This window comes from Helicoverpa armigera, chromosome 3 (genome assembly GCF_030705265.1).
Source record: "Helicoverpa armigera isolate CAAS_96S chromosome 3, ASM3070526v1, whole genome shotgun sequence".
NCBI classification, from domain to species: Eukaryota; Metazoa; Arthropoda; class Insecta; order Lepidoptera; family Noctuidae; genus Helicoverpa; species Helicoverpa armigera.
Window position 1 is genome coordinate 5,185,362 of NC_087122.1, and position 24,636 is coordinate 5,209,997.

Consider the following 24,636-nt stretch of genomic DNA (forward strand, 5'->3'; position numbering starts at 1 on the left):
CGATTGCCCGCGTACCACCGAGAGCCCCAACAAAAAATAAACTCCCCAAACAAAATTATCCGCCAGCAATACAGCTTTTTTAAACTTAATAAACATTTAAAAAGGGGACTCAATTTATTTGGAATGCGACCTTTTAAGCTAGACGGCGTTTCATTTATGTTCGCGCTTTGATTTGCCGTGAAGCCGTATCAAAGACTTTGTAATTATATTCGTAGCAGTAATGTTTCCAATGAACAAAAGTAACAATATACCCAGTTAATTGGAAAATCGTTTGCCCACAATGATATTTAATATTCACTAATAGCCAAACACGAGTAAGCACTTCGCGGGCAAAATATATTTGTTTACCTACTGTAGTTCAGTACCTATAACTTACAAAACAAACAAATGGGCCATCATAATTAATTAATATTCATCCTCTTTAAAATCATAAGATTATATTGCCACTGTGCTTAGAATATGACCTAATCTCCTATCCTAAGTGCACTCTACCAGGCAAGGTCGAAATCCAAATGCGGTTTCAGCCATGTGCAATTACGCATTGATAAATCTTGCACACAGCACCAAGATATCGAATCTAATGCTGGTTGCCTTCCATTGGCGTTTCAGAATCGTTTGTAATTGAAGGAGCTCCTTTGCCGTATCTACCTACTTACATATGTATGCAACCTCTTTGATATTGGGTTATGTAAACTGACCTAATGTAAACGTGACCACATTTAGTCCATATTAATTAAAAGTTATAATAAAGGATCTAGTAATAGATGGCTGTGTTTAGTTTTGATTTGTTAAAATCACTAAAATAAGTTAGCATTAGGATTAAAGCCGCAAAATTGCCAATTCTCACGTATAACAAAAGGAAAGTTAAATATTATATTCATATTTTAGAGAACAAATATCTAGTCGTTTAAAATGTCAAAACTTAGATGCGTACATAAGTTAAATGGAACGAATCCTCTTAATTCACGGGCTTTTCTCGAGTGGAGGTAGATTATACCTACGTTACGCTTAAGTGTTGGTTACTTAAATAAATGGCCTCCTCACTGTGGTGTAGTTCAAAGGTTTAGTTTATATTAAAATACATTTATTACTTGGCTTACTCACATCTTATAAAAATGTTTAGTAATAATGTAAATGTCTTTTGTTTCAGACTAAAAGTGTGCGCACCGTCACGTGGGCGTTTGGGTTGACACCATTTAGCGTCTTATTTATCAAAGTATCCGTAGATTTTTTTTATAATCGCGTCCCAAAGAAACTCCTGACAAGCTTCTATGACTGCGGTATTGGTACCCACTTATCGTTGAAATCGGATCAATTGGAATGCAGCATAACTGCCTTGTCCTCGGTACATATTCGAAGGTCTCGTTTCACAAAGGGCTATTCTATGTTTTCTGTGGGGCCCTTTACAGCATGAACAAAATTGATTCGAATCCAATCAACAGAACTTCCATTGCTCTCAATGTGTCAATATCGAACATCCATATCAAACATCCAATAACGATTGACTCTTTCCTAACTGCAAGCGTGAAGTATGAATAAGTAGCTGACAGCAAAGTTCTGATAAGTACCTAATGGCTGATTAAAAGGAACACCTAAGCCAGAATAGATATATAATTGAAAATCTATCCCATTCCTTAAACGACACGGCTCCAGATAATATTAATAGTTGAGGGTTAAACACGTAACCAGAAGGCTAAGGAAATAAATGGTTTGCGTTACACATTTAAATTGAAAGCAATTTGTAATGTGGATAGTGTATTAATTCTAGACGCTATTTATTTAAGATGGAACGTTTCACTTTAACGTTGTATAAATATGGATGAAGAACAACTTCATAATTCACTTATTTTTGTTTCAAATTTCGTGTTTCAGTGTTGTAGCTATGTTTCGTAGTTATAAGAAAATAATTAAAAATTCTTCCGACGGAAACGTTGGCGGCATTGGCGCTTCACTTTGCTGGACGGTATTTAATTATTGAGAAGCCTTTTATGAAGTTTTTATGAGGCAAATTATATACATATTAAACCACGAGAACTGATAAGATATTCACTGAAAATATAATGACTGTCATTATTTTTATGGCAGATTAAAATGAAGCTGCATTTCCTTATCAATGAGGAGTGTTGTTGCGATCTGCTTTAATAAACTCTTTTGCAAAAAAAGCGGGCACCTATGCGAAATCTTAGTTTTAAGGACTTTACGTGTATTTCAAAGGGTTTTAATGATTGTAATATGTTTCTAGCATCAAAAGGGTTAGCCAAGCATGCGTGAGGGTGTATTCTAAATTTGAATTTTGTATAATTGCTAAGAAATTGGTTAAACCATGCTTTGGACTAATTGCTGGCAGAAAGTTCGTCGGTGTTTCGAAAAGTTTTTGAAGTGATTTTCAGAAAAATGATAATGCAGTTTTAATAAATGATTAATGTACTTTTTTGTCAAATCAAAACATTTTTGAAAAACTATGCGTATTTGATAAAATTTTCATCTGCTCTAAATGGGCTATACTGATGATTGATGGCAATGTTAAGCGTTTCGGTATTTTAGTGTAAAGCGTTCTATTGTTTAGATATTGTACCCACGTGTTTTAAAATGTCGCTTTTTCATAATTAAACACTATCTAGAAGAGTATCAGTACTTTGAGCTGCGACAAAACCAATTTAAAGTAAGCAGTGCCGATCACAAATCGTCTCCTATCGGACTTTGACATTTAAAAAATACAAAATTTTGTAATAAATGTTAAAATTAACCACATGAAAAATGATGAGGAGGGTTACAGCTATCTAAAAAGTCAAATTATTGCCGCGTTGAAGCTTTCGATAACTCCATAGGTATCGGGATACTAAACGACGATTTAGCTGAAAGGGAGTCAAGAATTCAAAATTATTGGTCAAACGTATAGTTCTTAAGAAATGAGCAGATAGCAAATTATTGTTATGATTTAAGCAGGAAAGTGCTGTAGATGCCAGAAAATCTCATTGTAGGCATGTTTATTTAACAAAATGTCCGTGGGATGAAAACACGCTATTTGAACGCTTAGACTCATAGATCTTCAGAGGTCTACTGAGTTTCCTAAAAGACGAAGCTGTTTAAAAATCAGTGATTACGAGACCTTAAGACCTCGTGCTCACAGTCTATGCGCTATTTTCTGTATTTTGCAGAATTTCAAGACTTTTAAAAATGTCAAAGTCCGATAGCAGACGAGTTGTGATCGGCACTGCTTACTCTAAATTGGTTTTGTCGCAGCCAAAGGTACTGATACTCTTCTAAATAGTGTTTATTTATGAAAAAGCGATATTTTTAAACTCGTGGGTACAATATCTAAACAATAGAACACTTTACACTAAAATACCGAAACGCTTAACATTGCCATCAATCATCAGTATAGCCCATTTAGAGCAGGTGAAAATTTTATCAAATACGCATAGTTTTTCAAAAATGTTTTGATCTAAATAAAAAGTACATTAATCATTTATTAAAACTGAATTATCATTTTCCTGAAAATCACTTCAAAAACTTTTCAAAACACCGACGTACTTTCTGCTAGCAATTAGTCCTTAACATGGTTTAACCAATTTCTTAGCAATTGTACAAAATTGAAATTTAGAATACACTCTCACGCATGCTCGGCTAACTCCTTTGATGCTAGAAACATACTACAATCATTAAAACCCTTTGAAATACACGTAAAGTCCTTAAAACTAAGATTTTGCATAGGTGCCCGTTTTTTTTGCAAAAGAGTGTATATTATGCAGGCAGTAGGAGTAAAACGAAGTGTCCCCTGAGCTTTATACAGATAGAGCGTGTTAAACGCCGTAGTTTTTATATGCGCGTGGCCACTAAACGTGTGTTTGGCAGGCGGCCAGGTCTTGGCCCGCCCCACCATTTGCCACTGAAGCTCACAGTTTATTCTCTGAAGCCTACGTAAGTATGCGATTGCGAGGTTCTGTTTGTTATTCGCGTGCCTCGTGAATATTTTAAGTTTTCTTTATTGTATTGCTTTTACTTTACCTGAAGATTTCATCATATTTTTGCTCAGTTCGCCAGGCAAAGTTTTGAATGTTATACATGTTTATGTGCTTGTTTTCTTGTATGTAGTTTACTGATTGGGGTCGTTACGTTAGTATACGTAGTAGACTTTAAGTGCTCTAAGTTTCAGCTACTTTTATAAGGTAATTTAGGTGATAAACAAATGAACGTCTATTTCTGGGCACGTAGCTACGTGCAATGAGTTAAGGCTCCAGCAGACCGGATGCGTATGCGTAACCACGCGCGTAGTCACGCGCGTAGTTACGGCGTAACCATGAGTTGTAATGTATGGAAATGTATGAGACAGGCCACACCGCTTGCGTAACGTAGACACGCGCGTCGTTACGCATACGCATCCGGTCTGCTCGAGCCTTTAATATCATACATAACAAAATTAAAATTATGCAAATAAGTCTCAGCGAGCGGTAGTGAGCGGTTAATACGTTGCGTTACCAACGAAACGCGTTGTAATAAGCAAACAATATTACCCCCAAGTTCGTAAAATTTATGAGGCGGTTATTCGCCAAGACATAAACAGGGGTGCTATGTACCAATAACGAAACGTAACAACGTATTCCGTACAAGAGCCTGAAACATTGTCGATTTCATTGCTTTTCATTTTCAAACAAAGTTAGCCCCGATTTGTTTTCGAATGTTAGTTATCGAAGCTCGAGTAACTGTTTACTATTCATTTGATTTACAAAGTTCAGTATTTGAAGTTGCAACCAAGTTTTAGATTTATTAAGCTGCGGTTCAGAGGTAGGTATTGATCACAATTGTGAATTTAGTTGAACAATAGGAATGTCATCAAGTTGCGCAGGTACTTTGATAGCTATCGTGTACCGATTATATCTATGTATTTGTTATTTAATTTGTAGGTACAATTTCGCAAAGGAAATAACTTTAACTGTAGGTACTCACAGATTGAAAAATTTAGATGAAAACGTAGCGTTTCCAAGCCAGCCTCATTTTCATAATAGTGTGTCCACAACTCGTACGTGTCTCAACATAAGAAAGATATATGAACACAGAACCAGTTTCTCCCTAAAATGAATCGTGCAAAAATAAACAGGAGTTAAGCTTGAATATTTTAGGGTTGTGATTTATATGGATGGAATATCAGTATATACATTTAAATTGTCACATTGATATTCTGCGGCCGCGCACACATGTAAAGTCGTGGCAAATAAAATCAACATGTAAATGAAAAGTTGGGATCCAAGCTGCACGGTACGGCGAGCAGTTTTATTTCTTCGGAGGAACTATAAATCTCCCGCATGACATGTGAAAACAATAACTTCTCAAGCGATCCTAGAGCCGACATGTGAGAACAAAGCACCTCTACCCTACATGCGTATAAATTTTGGATGCCAGCGTTTTAGAGGACATGACCTTTTTTGTGCATACGTAGTAGTCACCCTGAGGATTATTTATTTTTGGAGGTGCTACCGAGAATACGTAAGCATCATTCGTCTAGCCTTTTTCTAACTAGGTCGCGGTCGGGTTCCAGTCTAACTGGGTTCAAGTTAATGTTAATATTTGAATTGTGTCTGCCATTTGACCTCCACAAAACAACGACGACATTCAACGATGAATGTGATGGTAGCGCTCGCTATGCGCTATCAGGGAAATGTAGTTGCCATGGAAAGCTCATGACAGATCCAACTATCGACATAGCGTTCCTAAAAATACATTGATCCAAAAACTTGTTACCGGGTCCTTTCCTGGATGCTCTAGTAATATGAAATTCTGTACGTAATTTTCATCCCTATTCCTACGAAAGCTACAGCACATTTTTCCGAAATTAGAAAAGTAAATTGGAGAATCCTTTCGGGAAAATTAGGAAAATATCTTAGTTGGGGAATTTGTTCTCTTGGGAATACTTGACCAGTTTATGATATAGCTTTCAGTTATTACGGAAAGATATTTTGAAATTCTGCTTTAAGAATTGGCAGTTGGCGTTTGTGTCAAACGATAAAATCTATTTTACTGCAAATACGAACACGGGTGGCGGTCTTTATTGACATCATAAAAAAAAAGGATTAAAATGCTTTCACGAAGCTCTAGCTCTTGCTACAACCATATAAATGTTATGAAAATTGTAATATCATGCACTTTGAAGCGAGTAGGTATCGTTTAATTAAGCCAGTTAATCTGTTATATTTAAGTCTTCACAGAGAGAACTCTCAACGTTACAAGAACTGTGTCAAGCTGCTCTACTTTGCATAAAGTTTCTGGCTTTCTGATAATCTAGTTAGTATAGAACCTACCATAATACTGATGGAATTAATTTAAATTAAATGTTTTCAAAGTCTGTTTTAACAGTAAGAATGGAAACTGGACGAATAAATTCGCTCGTTTGAAGGTAAATAATTTGCCTTTTATCTTAGTCATAAACATGTCTATTGTACTTTTTATTTTGCGTTCGGTTAAATAGTAAGAAGTCAATTCAGATGTCAACAATTCAAATACAACTAAAACAATGTTTTTTTTTTGTATTTCACGTAGGTGGTCTGTGCCTTTTAGTTTTAGGTACCTGTTATAAAATTCAGACAAAGAAAGATTTTGTTTCAAAGTAGCAACCAGTAAGTACTTTATGTCTAACCTTGTTGAAATATAACTTAAAATTATACGAGCGGTGGACAGCTCATTTGTTTTGCAATAAAATAGAAAATACAATAGGTTGCCAAAATATAATACCTTATACTTATTTAACTATAATTCATCTTAGTTTAAATTTATTTTATGTAGATTTCAGACAGTGGCGTGACAGCATTTCAAGGGTTTTAAGCAAAAATAACAAAAAATATTGCTTTAAAACATCAGCTGAAATCGTCTGAAAAGAAAAGTCTAGAACATAAGAGGTTAAATATTAGATCAAATACCTTTAGTTTGAAGACAAACGCGAACTGTTATCTTTTATCAAAATACTATAAGAGAAATATGCTTTAAAAAGGTTGAAGGGAAACAAGTTGCCCTTTCAAAGCTTTCCACGTGCGTCAATGTACTCGGAATATCTCAAGTTTCTTGCTACACGTGTAGTATAGTTGGAGGTCACCGCTATGGTTGAGGTATCTAATAAAAGTTTTTAAGCAAATGTACCCATTTCAATGTCAGCAATATAGCGAAATATGATTCATTGCTTGTGACCACTACAGCCAGTTTGAAGTCCTAACTTTGAGAATTGGATATTTTAGTCTTTTTAAACGGTTTTATTTAGCTCACCCCGTTTGTTTTATTTATTATTTATTCATTCTTGGGTCAAATTTAGTAATTCAAATTTCACCCTCTTCCTGTCAACCGATTAATCTGAAATTTTGTATACACCTTTAATTCCGATGACAATACAATATAGTAATATCAATAACATTGTAAATCCAATATGGCCGCCGGCACAAAATGGCGGATAACGTAGATTTTATCAATCCCATCAATATGGGTATCAAATGAAAGGGCTCAACAAGCAGAATACAATATACTATAAAAAATTGAAATCCAAGATGGCGGCCGCTACAAAATGGCGGATAACTTAGGTTTTATCAATCCCATCAATATGGGTATCAAATGAAAGGTCTCAACAAGTAGAATACAATTTACTATGCCAAATTGAAATCTAAGATGGCCGCCGCTACCAAATGGCTGATAACAATTTTTTATCAATCCCACCAATATGGGTATCAAATGAAAGGGCTTCACAAGTAGAAAACTGTCAGTAACTCCAGCGGGGCCCAACAGGGCCAAGGCCTGCCTGGGCTGCGAGATTGTTCGAAAGAGTTACCGCGGCCCTGGTACATAAAAGGCCTACGACGGAACAAAACGGTTTTTAGTCAAGAGTCTGGCACTCCCTCACCGCTGCTGACCCACAGCAGGAGAGGTCATGTGATGATTTTTGGGGTCGTTAAAAAAAAAGTATCTGGAAGGGCTATGTATTGAGGAATTACTACATTGTAATAAATTGTCAGGTAAGAGACCGTGTAATAATGATGCACTAAATGAATTAGATAGAATGAGGAATATTCGGTAGGCATTTTCATTAAATACTAAAAACAAGAGAATAAAAAATCGGTAAAAAAACTTTTAAGTTAAACGGTTTTATCTTATGTGCACTGAAAACTAGAAAATAAAAAAATAGTTACTTACCTGTCAACCTACGTAGGTGGGCCCGGTCATATAGACTAAAATAAAAACGTGGGGCCCTTGTGAAATCCTACCTATGGCAAAGCATATCTCTATACTTTGGTAGATCATGAGCTCGGCGTTCGCTGGTGAAGCCGCTACGGCTGATTATTGATCAAAATCTCCAGTTACGATTATAGTAAGTCGATGCAATCCACACCTATTATTATACCTCTAGAAGAAAGAAGTACAGCAATAGTTAATGGGCCCCACGTTTTTATTTTAGTCTATATGACCGGGCCCACCTACGTAGGTTGACAGGTAAGTAACTATTTTTTTATTTTCTAGTTTTCAGTGCACATAAGATAAAACCGTTTAACTTAAAAGTTTTTTTACCGATTTTTTTGTATAGTTTAGTTCCAATTTATTGTTACAGACATAAGGTATTGCTTATGTCTTATAAAGAAAAACAGGCATTGTAGCACTCATACACATTACCGACTTGTAAAGTTATTAGAACAAAATGCAAAAAAAATCTAAGTGGGTATAAAATATGAAAGTAGTAGTGTGTTTAGCCAGTGCTGACGTGATAAACCACAGTGAATATTTACGAGAAGCTAGTGCAAATAATATCGTTGCACAGATTATGTAAATTTTTAAGGGGCACGTTTACATAGGACATAAAAAAGCCGAGTTAACTGAGAGTAATGGCCAGTCGACAGATTGGAATATTTTAGTTCTATTTCAGAGCATGATAGACTACCTAATCACGACATGATTGAGTGCAAATTTGGTTACAGAATAATATAATGGGTGCTTAATTAGTTGTAAACATTACGGCCTTTAATTATTCCAACAACACAATAATATACCGCACGTACATATTAAAACATTGGTAGAATAATAGGATTCCTAATTTCGAAGCGAACGAATATTCATAACGCAAAGTAAGCCTTGGTTTAGCACGTAAACACAATAATTAACGCCCTTCATAACAAAACGTTAACCGAAACAGACAATTTAAAAGCTCATATCACGGGTATTAACAACAACTGAGTTAACGATGGATAAAAGCCATTGCTTCGCAAATTACACGAAAAAGAATGAGGGGTTAAAGCTGGAGACTGCGAGACATGTTCTGGCATCCCGCGGGACTTTTGTTATGGCCGAATAAAACTAGTTTACAGCGCGCACTCGGGCTGCGCTTAGCAACTTTATCTGCGAATAGGGCTACCACCTTACAACCTGCAGTCCCTCGCGGCTGATATATCTCCGAGCCCCGAGCCTCCCAACCGCTCAAGCTTAAATTCTCCGCATTGCCAGCTATCTCGGGTTCCTTAGTCAACCGCGTGCTCCTAATGCGCTTAGAAAGCCCCTTCCATATACTTAATAACTATCATTCTGTGTTGTTCGCATTCAATACGAGCGTTTTCACTCACAAAGGCAGTTTCTGATTCAATTTTAAATCTCTGTTTACAGGTGACACCCCTAAACTCGCCGATGCAGCGGTTCATGTGCACTGAAAATATATTTCTAGAAACATGCCACGTATTTTCTTTCATGCATGTTTAAGTGAAGAGAAACCGGCCGTGATGCCAACTTGTTTTGGAACTTTATTGGTTTATGCCAGAATTTCTGAAGTGGAGGTATTATTTTAGTACAAAAGGGTGAGCATTAAAATTTGTTATGAAGATGGCAAACTGCCTGTTGCTTTTAACCGTCTATTTTTTTATTCAATATTTTCCTTATACCTTTTCTATATATAGCTTGATTTTTATTATTTAGTTAAGTAAAGAATAAATTTATTGTAATACTCGGTGAAAATGCAAGAAACTACCTGGATGAAACCTTTAATGAGATATATGTAACGAAAGCGCCTTGGTTAACTTAGGTACACGTTAGCTATAATTAACAGGAAGCAGAACTTCATCAAAGGTTGCAAGATTTAAGACCAGAACCTTCAAAACAAAACAATGAAAGTTCTCCGTACATAATTTATTTTCAAACATCTCCAAAGCACCGAAACAAAGTGAACAAAAACTAGCAATAATTCAAACTGATAAGTCTGTACGTTGGAAATCTCATGAGCGTAAGCAACACATACCCGAGGCGCTCGCGCCAACGTAGCAGGAATTCTGCTCAGAAATATTTATAATTCTCACCTTTATGTCTCCACGTGAGTTAGGGGGGAATTTTTAGGCGAATGCACAAGAAATGTAATCTTCACCGATATTATAAATGCGAAAGTAACTAACTCTCTGTGTCTGTCCAACATTCAAAACAAAACAATTTTATATACAGATACTTAATCAAGATCTTGAGAAAGGACATAAGGCTACTTTTTACCCTAGCGCGCGGAATAGTACCCAAGGAACGAGGGTGAAACCGCAGGCGGGAGCTAGTATGTTAAATACTTAGCTTCTGTAAATGTATAGGTGTGTATTTGCACCCCAATGTAACATTATTTCATAAGCCCTCCACAGCGCAGCGGCATGCTCTCTGAAGCTCATGTTTTTACATGAACCTCCCGATTGAAATGTAAATTGGATTCGAATTGGTCTGCAAAGCCAATGTATTAAAAAAAAAGTTAGGGAAAAACCGCTCGATGCTTTTATGGATTGGGAATGCTTGTTAAATTGTGGCGGTGATAACAGGTTCATGTTTGGATTCCTGGTTCAATTATTGAAACATTATTCACTCAAGTAATAACTATCGACGTTCGCACAAATCTTAAATAATCGATCATGTAATCTTTTACACTTACCTACAACGATTACAAAGAGAGCTTTTCAAAGTGACCTTATGACCTGTATAAAGCAGGAAGTTATTTAGATGTTAAATAACCATCCAGTCTAAGGTAAGTAATTTAAGTAAACACGAGTGGTTCAGCAGTAAATCGAGTTTGTACAAGACTGGGGCATTAGCGTAGAGTAAAACCACTAAGGCATCAATTACCATAAGTCATGATCTTAAAGTTCGTGGTAGTAAATAGATGTCGGTATTACACAAGTTTGAGATGGGCACGAACTTAACGAGACGACATAATTGACTTTAACAGTCTACACACAGACTGTACCGACGAAGGGCACATTTAAATAAGAACGAATAAACGAAAAAGTTGGCATAGCGCAGAGGAAGTCTGAGGTTGACAGCTGCGTGATTGCAAGAACACATAGCAATCATTCCTGGCGTGTGAAATAAATTAGTCAAAAAACTGCTTGCCAAACGAGCTGAAATGTCTTAAAGAACAAATAAACAGCGGATTCAGAAGTCGCAGTAAGACTTATAGCCCTAAAGATTAACTGAGTCCCATGAATTGTTTGTTGGGAACTACCATAAATACAACGGCGTTGTTACGGTAATTCTGCCCAGTACAATCTCATAACAACATTGTATGAACGTTGGCGACGATCCAGCTTCCGCAAAAAGACGCGACAGACTTTACACTTACGACCTCATACAATGCATTCATAGTTTCTATGAATGAATAGATGAAGTTATCAACAAAGCATTACTGGTCCTTACACTGTATTTATTGTTTCAATTCTGTGTGTGCTCCAAATAGTCTTTAAGTTAAACCTAGGCTTTGATTTCAGTTCTCACTAAAGCCTTTGTTCAGTTTCTCTCCTCAATCACCTTTGTTATTATACTCCTAAGAGCAGCTATTATATATGCAGATTCAATTATTGTAGCTCCGTAATTGAGATTAAATCAGTTCCAATCTTATTATTATCAGTTGAATGGGCTCTATGATCCCGACTAGGAGTTGATTAATATCTTGTGAAGCAAATAAAGTACTAGAACTTATTTAAAATTGGTCAAAGCTTTAAAGTCTCTTACTTCAGGTAGACGGCGATGATAAGGCAAAGGCACTTTAATCTTTTCCATGAGAACGCAATAAACGCTCCAGAGTTTCATAATTTGGAAAGTTCAGAAGAGCAGCGACATTTATTTTCTATCTTTGAAGTTAAATATACAATTTGTTGGGAACAGAAAAACGTACTTGAAAATCAGGAGTCGAATGAAAACGAGACTATAATTGAAACTTGTTTGTTTTCCATGTTGTTTGTTTATTTACGAGGGGGAGGAAGTCGTTACGAAGTTATTGTTCGTCAGTGCTTGTGGTCGCCAGTCCTCTGTGCCGGAGCCGAGCGAGCTCCGTTCAGTAATTGGCTCATTGACTGATGTCATTATTACATAATTACATATTCTTGGTTCCCGCTCTCTGAGTGCTACCAATATCTGATTTCTTCGGCAAATTATTTTCAATTGCGATACTTTTTGTTGATATTGAAATGTTTTCTTTGCACTGATGCAATTTAAAACTTTTTGCGACTTGTTCTTCGTTGTTAATTTTAAAACAATCTACTTATTCGATATAAAACGAGGATGCATACTTTAAAATTCAATTCCAATTTCTCATTTGTATCATTATTAAATGGAACGAGACTCGCTTAATGAATATGCCTAATGAACAGAATATCTCATTTCATGAAGGTTTCAAGTTTCGGGCGTGATTTCTTGGTTCCTGGAATATTAACCGACAAAAAACCAACCTTATTATCAATAAGCTGAGAGTTAGAATGTGTATGTAAACAAGAAAAAAGCTCACAGTTTGGGAATTAATTTATGACTAGACACACAAAATAAAACAATTCACATGAATTCCAAATTTCCTGAGAAGTGATAAAGGTACCAAAACAATCCGATTAGGACTAGTTTTTTTTATTTTGATATCATGATATCGTTCTATCTGCCAACTCCCAATTTTCATAGCATAAACACATAGGATCAAAATATTAATTGAAATATAAAACTTAAATGAAATAAGCACTATCCCGTGGGAATAAAGTTTCCTGTGATTTTATCGTGAAATTACGGTTATTTCGCTTTGTATGGCTTTGCACGGCTACGGTACGGCAAAACGAGAGTAAAGAATCACACACTTCATCTAACGTTCTTATGAAGGATCGATCGTACAAAATTGCTTAAGTAATTATGCATGAAAACTATAATAGGTACCTTTACTATCTTTTAATTATGGTATGGTAAAAAGACTGATAGAATGATTATATAGGGGAGGCCTTTGTCCAGCAGTGGGGCAGTAACCGTCATACCACAAAAACTTTTAAACGTCTGTTGAACACTTGTCTAAAAAAATGTCCATTTTGCAGCAAATTTTTTTAGACAAGTTTTCAACAGATGTTTAAGATTTTGTAGTAAGGAAATAAAGGTTTACAAATATATAAGTCCGACGTAATTTTAAGTTTGTATGATAAAATATCATCTCAAGGAACGCAATGATACTTATCTACTAGTTGCTCTTAGTTATCTCAAGGAGGCTGGGTACCATTGCTGCGTATTGTAAACACATTTTATCAACAGGAGCTTGTAAGTTCATAAATGTAGTTAATAATGGCTAGTTAACTCACAATATCTATTTTTTAGGTATAAAAGAGTGACAGTTTAGGTACCTACTGTAATGAGATTACGTATTTTGGACATGTTATCAAACGCGTTCAATGACAATATAGGTTAGCATTATACAATGCCCAGCTTCAACATACATATTTATTTTTCAAAATATTATAAATAAATATCATATTATTTTTGCACAAACTTTTTGCTTTTTAGTATATAAGTACTTACTTAAACATAACATTTAAGCTTCCTGAACGCAGGTACAAAGAGCGTTAGAGAGTGGGCATAATCCGCAAAGCAGGCCAGCCTGGACGCTAGACTTTAAAACTACTTATTTTACCAACATTTATATTTTAGTAGGTATACAGAACTTCTTCATATTATTTTCTTTCACTATATGTAAGCTGCAAAACCGTGGAGTATTCTTCCAATACATGACTTTCTATAAAGTGGAAAAACTATTTGCTGTTGACAATAAAGTGCAACGCAAACAAAAAGGCATTGACATGAGAAAATTAAAAGTCACGCACTTAACTGAATCGTTCAACAAAGATAGAATAGATTTCAACTTCTATTACCTTCGAAACTTTAACCATTTCCATGTTTCACGTTTACATTGTTTGTTGGAACTTGTCAAAATACTCGTTTCATATAGCATCACATTTCAGTTTCTTCTTTCTGAACGACTGAACTTTCAATTGAGGATTCACGCTTTGTTTTTGACACTAAACTTTATTCTATCACATTTGCTGAACTTAGTAGGAGTAATTTAATAATTATCTTTTAATGCAAAGAAAACACATAACATGACAGATCTAAAAATGGATAATAAACAAAAGACTATCGTAAAAGGCCGAGCATAAACAATGAAATTATTGTCAGCCTGCACAAGAAAAGTTGGTATGTCTTTAACGGACAGGCGTCAATAAAATGGCTTTCGTTTGATTGCGCACAATTTTTTTTTTATGTGCTTTTCAGTAATATCTAACATCAATATGGCGTACATTGCTGTAACGGCAGCAAAATATGAATACCTATCTCAGAAGATTATTTTCTCCTTTAAAACTCGAGGGCCTTTTGTAAACGACGTTTTGGACTGAAATTCAATAATGTGACGCTGTCCGCTGTCTACTGAAGCTTCGGCCATCGCATTGTATGCACATAATACATACATATATATACGTATGTTATGAATTTGCTAACGTTCTCTATGTTTGTTCGGAGCAAACTAGTGCTGCGCGAAGCCCGTTAATATTAACTGGGAGTTCTCTACAAAGTTACCTGGCGTCGTCAAAAGTAGAAATATTATTATGCATACTGTTCAGGTTTGACCGTGTTTGATTTAATTAGGTAAGTAAGGATATTATTTGTAGTTTGATAGAAGCCACAAGATCAATTTTATTTACGGTTTTCACGATTCAATCTGACTTTCAGGGGTCAATAGATTGGTGGAGTTGCTCCAACCAAAATTAATTATGAGTAGGTAGGTATGTCAGTATGAGTGAGATTTATATATTTTTTTGTGGTTGTTATTTATTGTGGACTAACCCTAAAAACATTCTGTACTTGATTAATTGCTCTTCAATGTTAGTTAATTGCTTATTACGAACTCGGTCGCAACAATCCCATTTATAATTTGAAGCGAAGTTTACAAATGATGATAAATGTAGTAAGTAGGTATGTACATACCCACTTAGTTGCTTAGTTACAGGTACCTACCAAAGTCTGGAAAACTTTCTGAAAGTTCATTAATATTTCTTATACGTCTATTTAACATAGTTTCTTATGCAATTAAAACTTAAAGTACGTTAAATAAAACTTGGGAATTTCTTTCGGTTTTTAATTGGCTTTGCGAGAGTTATACAAGGTGCTTAACGTTTACACTTCGTTTTGGAGAATAAAAGTACAATCTTGAATAAAAATTTAAGAAAATATTACAATCATGGGAACAACAGATGTACTTTAATAACTTACAACGTTATACTGATAGGTATAACCTACAACGTGAGGGGGCTTAGAATGGTTGTTTTGATTCGCAAAGCTATTACGATTTAAACTCACTTATTTTCACTGACTGAAAAAAACACTAAAGGCAAAGCCAACACAAGTGAAAATTAGACAACTTAGAACAATCAACACTAAACAAGAACAAGGGCCCGACTCCAAAATTATGACGAAGAGAAAACTTCAGCAAGGTTCACCTTATTTAATCCATGGTTGTGTGTACAATTAAACATCTCGCTGGCACTTTAATCCTTGGAGCGGGCTGCGGGTAGTTTGAAGTTACATAACATAAATTACGAGTTCCCAACGAGTTACAGTAATGGACCCGATTCACGAGCTTATTATAGCGTTTATCATCGCTTCAAAGTTTGCAGCCCCTGCCCGAATTTGGGGGGAAAATGTCATGGAGAATTTTATGTGTTCTTTACTTTTATGAACGCGCTAATCTCAAGAACTACTGAACCTACTTGATAGATTGTTTCAATTGAAGGTAGCCACGAACAGTTTACATTTCCTACAAAAATAAAAAAACCCTTACTTCATTATCATTAATCTGTAAAAAGAACAAGAATTTCAATGCCTAAATATACCTAGGTAAAAAAACCAAAATTAAATTATCTAGAATTTTTGGATACTACAGAGCACCCACATGCAGAATTGCAGTGGGTTTAACTTGAGGTCGATACCTACGTGAGAATAGCAGGAGAAATAATTAAGCAGTCCAAGTCGGTCCCTGAAGCAAACTTGTTTCTTAACTTCTAAGAATAGGTCCCACTTACGAGAGGCGCGTAAGTATTGAAATATTGATCGATACAGCTAAAACGACAGGTCAATGAATTATTATTATATCAATTGTAAGGTAATTAAAATATTTTTGCTGTTGCATTTCATTAATTTTGATTAATATGTATACTCATGTTTCTTCTGCAAACGCCTGAAAAAGGGCCGTTAAGCTGTACTTAACATTAATTATTAACATCTGTAAAACACCTTCAGGAGTGAAAAAATACTTTGGGTTCTTTTTTTTGTGTTTTTTTTTGTCCATAAATACTACTATACAAAAATCCACAATAGCTGTGAAAATTTGAAGTTCATATGTATCACGATTGATAGCCTATATGGTCATATATCCAACACTACCTGCTATAGCTTTACAACCAACCGATCGTAAATATTATATAACGAGACTTCCATTAGTTTCAACTATAAAAGTAATCCCACAAATATAGATGTTTACGACGTATAAAAGTCGATTGAGATGTATTAAATAGAAACATGGGTTCCTGTAGTTTCACAAATGCTTTTAGCGACACACCAATTTATATGTGTATGCGGTTCATGGAGAACAAAATGACTAGCGGAGGTGCCGTAATGTAAAATCGCCTAAGAAGCAGCGCGCCAAACTGCGGGTTAGCGGGGGACGAGGAAGGGAACTGTTTATACGCTTTCATTGGACCCGACATTTTTTTTTGTATTAGGTACCAAAAATCGTTGAGAGGTGTCTTAAAGAACCCAAACTCATCGTTAGAACACTCGTAAACTGATCATAATGTTCATACCCACCGTACGAATTTGACCTAGAAGAAAGCGCGTGACCTACCTGCACTATGGCATCTCCGCTCATATTTCCTTATTGCGTGGTTACTTTGATGCAAGTCTAGTAAACAAATGGAGCAATGAACGGTGAAGTGTGACTATCAAAGAATGTAGTGTATAAAGCCATTCTCGCGTATCTTGGGGAGAAAAATCTGCAGTGAGTCAGCGCATCGTGTCTTTTATGTTGCTATGCAGTATTAGATAAGTGAAATATCATTTGCGCATATTTTTTTAGAGACGAGGCAGATATGGACGTTAGAAAACACTTTTATACGTTATAAAACGAGACGTAGGTATTTACTTATTTTTTCATTCAGTGCTCTTTTGAAGTAGGTAAATCTACTTCAGATACGTAGCTTTGTTGGGAAGTATACTAGTACGAGTATGTGTTTGTAAAAAAGGCTCCAAGCTGTGTGGGTACGTAGCTTGTAAGCTTTATTTCATAAAATCGAGAATAGAATACCTAGTACTAAATAAATTATGAAATATGATAGCTTTATTTATACAGCATGAGAATAAATATTTTTCACAGTAATTTCTACTTTACTGTAGGCCCTTAATGCTTTAAATTCGTGAAATTTAATGAAGTTTGACTAAAAATACAAATAAAATAACAGATACCCGAAACCCGCCTACCTTGCCTACCTCTTCAAATAATTCTGTGTAAAATTTACCCTTTCTTTCGACTCCCCCTTGTTAGATAAAAAATAATGTCGCTCTCGCTTCGTTAGGTACTCTTCAGCTAACTTTCTGAGACCACAGCCATAACTGAGGTTTTCCTTCCCAATTTTATAACCATCCGTTTTAAAGATACGCTAAATATTTGAACCTAATTAGACTGGGGTACCGAATATTTACACTGTTTGCGCTGAGAATAATTTCCTTTGTCCAACACAACCAACAGAAGTTAATTACTTAAACCATTTGTTATTTTTGTTTGGAAGCCTCGTTGTTCTAGACTCGCCCGGACGAGCTTGGGCTGTTTGATTCCAGGTTGTAGAGTGTTATTGTTTGAAAAAGAAACAGAACATTGAAAAAAATATGTGAGCATTTAAAAAACTCAAGACAAATTGAGAAATATGCAAATGAAACCAAAAACAAACTAGATTCAACCACTGCTTTAAAATTAAAGGGGATAGGACCTAAGAACAAATGAATTAATTATTGCGTGCGTATTCTTAAATAATTATGGATATTTTTCAAATTACCAGTAGGTAGGTATCCTACTTTTCTATGCTTTACGGTCATTTGAGATACCTTCAAACACTTTTTAAATTATGAAAGACCTACCCCAACTTGCTATCGCATTTATAGGCAAAAAGGGAAATTAGATACCTACACATAGAAAAGCATGTGAGATTTTTATTACCCACAGGTACCTAATTAGGTACATATTTTTTGGAACTTCTCAAATGCTTGGGCGGCGACGACTTCTGAGAGGCGAAAAAATGGTGAAATATCTCGCTTATGTAATTACAACCACAACCATATACTTGTGTACTTCATAATAAGTACAGAGAAATGCTTTGTGTCAAGTGCGTAGTAGTTATACTTCTGCTAACGACTTTCCCACAAAGAGATTTAACTGTGCTCGTAAGAACTTAGAAAATATTTTATTTTTAGTCACTTTGTAATTTAATGTTTGCGATGCAATCAGTTTTCCATTCGATTACAAAATATTAAACATCAACAAACTTTGTGTAAGCACAAATAAAGGCAATATCAATAAACGGGAAAATAGCTTTGACCTAAAATAATTCTAATATAAGTTACAATGAATGGTACGTTGAACATAATAATCCAACAGCATACAGTATTAATCACTAATATTTTAATTAATTATCTATTGTTTTGTAATATTATCTGTGGTGCCTAATTGAAATGGCGGTTAATGGTTTCCCATCAAATATGTATTGTCAACGCAATTATGTAATCTATGGGTAAATTAGCAGTTGCTAACCCACCTATGTCATTATTTACCATTCCCTCTAATTAAGCAAGTAAATATGCTATTGCTTTGTAATTAGTTTCAATGTAAATAATATAGGAAAGGCAAGGTCTTGGCAAAGAAAGAAATCACGGTCAATGGTCACCACGCTTCATAAAGGATTAAGAAAAAACTCGAATACGTGTCTCGATTTTCTCTTTGCAAAGCTCAATAAAATGAAAGATGTATGTTTGTTAGTAAATAAAATCGATTACATTTTTGCCTAGATTCAAGTACGGCCTAAGTAGAATTAGCTCATTCCATACTCCTTTATATTAATATTCTAAGCAATTTTGCTAAACCGCCTGGGAAATCTAAGAAAATTCAAATAACATACATGTTTTCTTAAGTTATATTATGTTTGTACAAGTTTTTATATCACTCTTAGGCAAGGTAGTAAATAGGGCAACTTTTTGAATTACCTAAATATAGCGAATTTAGTCAGAAAATTTTATAAATGGTAAGTATATTTTCCCAAATAACATTTTGTATTAAGTCAGACATAACATGAAAATATTAAAAAGACAAAACAATACAATTATGAAAAAAATATAAAAAGAACGTTGTTGTTTTTCGGACCAGTAAGTATTTTTTTTTGTAATAATACGTAGTCGCCAGAAAAACAATAAGACTTTTGCGAGGCTACAAACACTTATTTAGCTCAGTTGGCAACCGAGAAAAAATCCACTACGTACCTCTATAATTAGGTATTTTCTTTTTTAGGAAAATTCCTACAACCTTAAATACTTACACAGCATTATTCTTAAAGAGGTTTATTTAATTTTCGTAGTAGCAGCCGCGGGCGTCACCAACTTTCTTTTAATTACGGAACAAGAACGCGAACATCGCATTGCAATCGTACGAGTGCAGTTTAAGCGCCTGCAGTTTTGCACCGAGCGTGTTTTCTTGCCTTAAGTAAATAGCACACTCGGCTGTTATAGCCAGGCGTTGTTTGCCGCTATGAATTTAACAGCAAAACAGAACAGCCATCAAATTAATTTCTCCCTGTAGTCGGTCTAGTGTTGTTCTGGTCGCCTTTAAAGCGTACCACAACGGAACTCAATTAGTTTTCCATTTTCTAAAAACGTGCTATTTGGATTTTTTAACTGTTCCTGACAGCTGATTACATCTGGCCAATATTGCAAAATTGAATAAACTCATATTTTTAAAACCAACGAAAATACATTTTATTAAAGGTAACATATTACCGTCGTTATTAAGCTTCAATAATAAATCTTGTGAATACAATAAAAGCAGCGAGCGATCGAACTTTTACCGCCCACGGAATTTCAGTAAAGACATTTTCAAGCGGACGTCTAGCCTTATATTAGGTTTTAGCCGAAACGAGTGGAATCTATCTGAGGAACTATTAGACGTGAAGCTACTAGTAAGTTCGTTAGCTTTCGATCAATAGACAAACATTCGAGCCACGTTCAGATACTGTTTGCGCGGCTCTCGGGCCCCGAGGATTCCGAACAGATTGTCGGAGCATACCGATTTCTAAAATATGCAAGACCCGTACCGTACAGTTCTGGGTGCCTGTTAGTACTTTGTTGACAAATATGTCGGCCACAAAGTGATGGCACCGAGTGTCACAACTGATCTTCGAATTGACCACCGCTCTGAGATTAAGATGACGTAAGAAGGAAGGGAATTGAGCGTTAATCAAAGCGGATTGGGCATTTAGAGTTAAAAGTCTAGATTTTCTTAAGATATTTTCCTTCACCATTACTTAGTAATTGGAGTCCAAGAAATACTTACTAAGAGTATTTAACGTATAAAAGTTATACTGATTATCCGTTCATTGGAGTTCTGGCGCTTGCCATTATATTGACAAAAATACGTTGAAGCACGGCTTAAAGCTAAGTGGTATTAAAATTTTCGTTTATCAGGCTGTTTCCTGAAAATATTAAATAAAGAATAATTGATAGCTGTTCAGTTTCGAACTCTTCACTGAATAAGCCAACAATTAAGCGATTTAAGAGAGATATTCGAGTAACTTTACTGTATTAAATTGGTGTAAACTCATGATTTTCGTACTTTTTTCAGTGTATTACCATAGTACCTTTATTAGGTTTTGTCATTTTTTCTATTACGCAGGGGAATTATTCGTTGCGTCATAAAACGTCGTAGATCCATCTTAATTATTAAGTATATACGAGAAAATACATATAAACACCACCTGAGACTTTCTTATGACAAGTTTGGTTGCTTATATGTTAGTGTTAGTAAAACATCTTTAAGAAATATCACGTATTTATTATTAGGTTACTTAGGAATGATAAACTTGATGTTATGACTCGATTATTTCTCTCCTTGAAAGTAAGTATTTCTACGAAACGACATAAAAAAAAAACATGTCAATACAGTATTTCTTTTCGTTAAATTATCATCTGAATAAATATATTCGTGAGTAATTACTTGCAGAAAAACGAATGTTGTATTGAAGTCAATTAATTGAAATCAATGTTTCCAATCGAGCTTTTAAATCGATACTCGTTAAATGAGCGATGTTTTCATGATTGAATGAAGATACGTACATTGTACCATCTGTAACATCGCCAAGTGCTAGCTGATGTAAATAAATCAATATAGTCCATTGATGTCAATTGGCCTCTATTAACCAGCATTGAGACAAAGAAAATAACAACATAAATACTGAAACAAAAGCTAAAAGCACTCCACTACAGCTATAATATTAAATGCCTTTCTATTTAAGGGCTAATTCTTAAAGCCCTCTCAAGGTCGTAATCCCTAGTCAAAGGATTTAAGGACAGCTAAATTGCAAAATAAGGCAAAAATATCCAAACATTAATAAATGACTAACGCCATCTCCAGTATTGTATAGTAAGTTCAACTCAGTTGTGCGCGCGGCCTTATGTGTGGGTAACCCTTGTACATATACAGTAACTTTGTGTGCGTGACAAGAGGTACAGTCGGGTACAATACAGTTATTTAGGGGTTGTATACGGGGGTTTAAAGAAAAACAGTTATTACGTAATTTAATGTTTATTTATTTATAATGATTATGAATCGCTATTTGAAAAATCAAATTATGAATTTTCGGATTCGCTACTCTCCAAGGAGAATTATAAATTCTGACTCCAATGTCAAAATGTCTATAGTATTCTTCTTTTTTCTTTTCTACATGTCGACAAGTATTACGCCACATCCCTTCATCAATTTGACTTAAACGTTCATGTATGAGTTTCATTATTTTGTTATTTTGGTCGACATTATGCAAAGCAATATAACTTTTTTAAATTCCCCACACATTTTGTTTACATTATTATACTAGATTATACCTCTTTTTACATTCTTAGTCCACACTTTTATTTATTGTCCACGTACCCCGAGCTAGAAAATAATGTACTTAAGGAGTATTCAATTCTTAGATACTGTCAATGTCAATTTGAAAAGACGTATGAAAAAATAATGAAAAACTATATTTAATAATAAAAAGCTTTGAATGTCGTTTTATTTTTTGAAACGCTTTATCTGACTCCTTAATAATTTCTCCGCGAATAACTAGTATGTTCGTAAACGACTGTACCCATAAGAAAAAGTGATAAGAACACGTCATGCTCGGACGACGTCACTGTCACACGAATGAAAGTTGTATATTTACAAGCCGACGCACACATAGGGCCGCGCGCAAATCTGAGTTGAACCACAAAATACATAGGTACAGAAGTCAATCTGATGTATGTACTTCACTTTTCATGCCTAAACTCGGCCGTCGCGCTAGGGTTGTCAACTGTTTTATGCGCATAAAACTAACGTGGTAGTGGTACTCGTATCTAATTATTTGATGTATTGTTGAGAATAAAACAGGAAAAATGAAATATAAACCAATAATAATAAAATATTTAATGTGGCATACAAGAGGTTAATAAACACTTTCAACGGAAATTCGTTTGAACGAGATACCGTTTTTCAGAAACCGCAATTTATAATTTTGTTATTCATACATATATACTTACCCTACTCTTTACTTGTGAAAAAAATATTTTTGTATGTAATGGGTTGGTACAGTCCCTGATCTAAGCTTGCTTCTACCTACAGAAAACTTGATGTGCGAGTTTTATTTCGTCTACCTTACAACATAGTCTCGCCATGATCACAAAAATTATCAACTCCTACTAGCAATAATCTTTGAGGGTAGGTAGGCAGGTTCGCCTGGGTCGACACTAGCAAAACTTATTACGGCATTGGGCCAGAGGCCGCCGCCGGGGCGCTTACCTACCCACCTCACTGTACCTACCTACTGCGTTTATTAAACGAACCATCGAAATATGAGAAAATAAGTAGGTACATACTACATATAGGTAATACGGCAGGCTAAAAAAACGACAATTCACTGTTTATTGTTGTATAAAACAAACGTCAACTTGTTCAATTATAATACGAATTTTGTTGCTCCAGTATTACTTTTTCTTTTGTTATTAAAATTAAAAATATTACAGTCAAATTACAGTTAGGTAGGTATCACAACGCGTGCACATTTATCTACCTTTGTGTGACGCGCTTATCTCAAGAAAGCGGCAGCCGCGCTCGCACTGTTTTGAGTTGTTTTGAGACAGCGCGTCTGTGAACACGCACACATAGACACCTTTGTCTGCGTGACTCGAACGCGCTTTGTATGTAGATTGACTTCTGTACCTATGTATTTTGTGGTTGAACTATCTATAACTAATGTTGACAGTGTCTTTTGTATTCAATTACATGCAATTTTAAAGACGTCAATTAAATTTTCGTCAATTGATTCCGGTAAGCAAATATTCTCAACCATATTTGACCTACTTATTATAAACGGGGCATAAACAAAAGGTAGCTTTGAAATAGGAGACTAGAGATTTGCAAAAATACGTCAGCCGGCATCAGAGAGATATTTTCAGTGTACATCGATTACAAACAACCTCGATACTACTCTATGATAACTAAAGTTAATACTTACCTAGCTGTTTACAGCTCAACTGTTCAGATCTCAACCTATTCTGAAATCAAACTTATTAAAACTATTGATTACTTCCAATTGAATACGCATACCTATTGAAAAAAAGTATTTTATAGCGAAACATCTGTATACCTTTCACCAATCATATCGAACCATCTAAATCCCACAAAGCCGTTTGCAGTTCAGCAATGGCGTTCATATTTTTGATACTGAATATTCCAGGGATCCCCGCAGTTTAGCTCGACTCCGCCAAACAAACTGGGGTCGCAGTGATATACTGATTAAATTCAACGAAACCACAATGACGAGACGAAACACTAAATTTAAACTTGAAGACGGCTCTTGTTATATAATTCTGTAAGGCCTTAACAACAGTAGGAATATAGGACTATGGTTAACGAAGCCACATAAGTTTTAAGTGGCCTCCGGGGCTCCTAAGTTCCCGCCGTCCGTTTATCCTCCACAACAAAGTTATTTGTTAGAGTGTCTGCCTAAACTGTTGTTGATGCTTTCTACTTTACTCGTGTGT

At 35.2% G+C, this 24,636-nt stretch overlaps 1 protein-coding gene and 1 long non-coding RNA gene across 9 annotated transcripts in view; one reads left to right on the forward strand and one right to left on the reverse strand.

Moving 5' to 3' along the window:
• Positions 1 to 24,636, reverse strand: part of LOC110383871 (low-density lipoprotein receptor) — a 175,712-nt gene that overhangs the window by 79,824 nt on the left and 71,252 nt on the right. The window lies entirely within an intron of this gene.
• Positions 630 to 9,842, forward strand: LOC135119299 (uncharacterized). The gene is made up of 2 exons (XR_010278147.1): positions 630 to 1,345; positions 9,622 to 9,842. It is a non-coding gene; the product is annotated as an uncharacterized LOC135119299 (long non-coding RNA).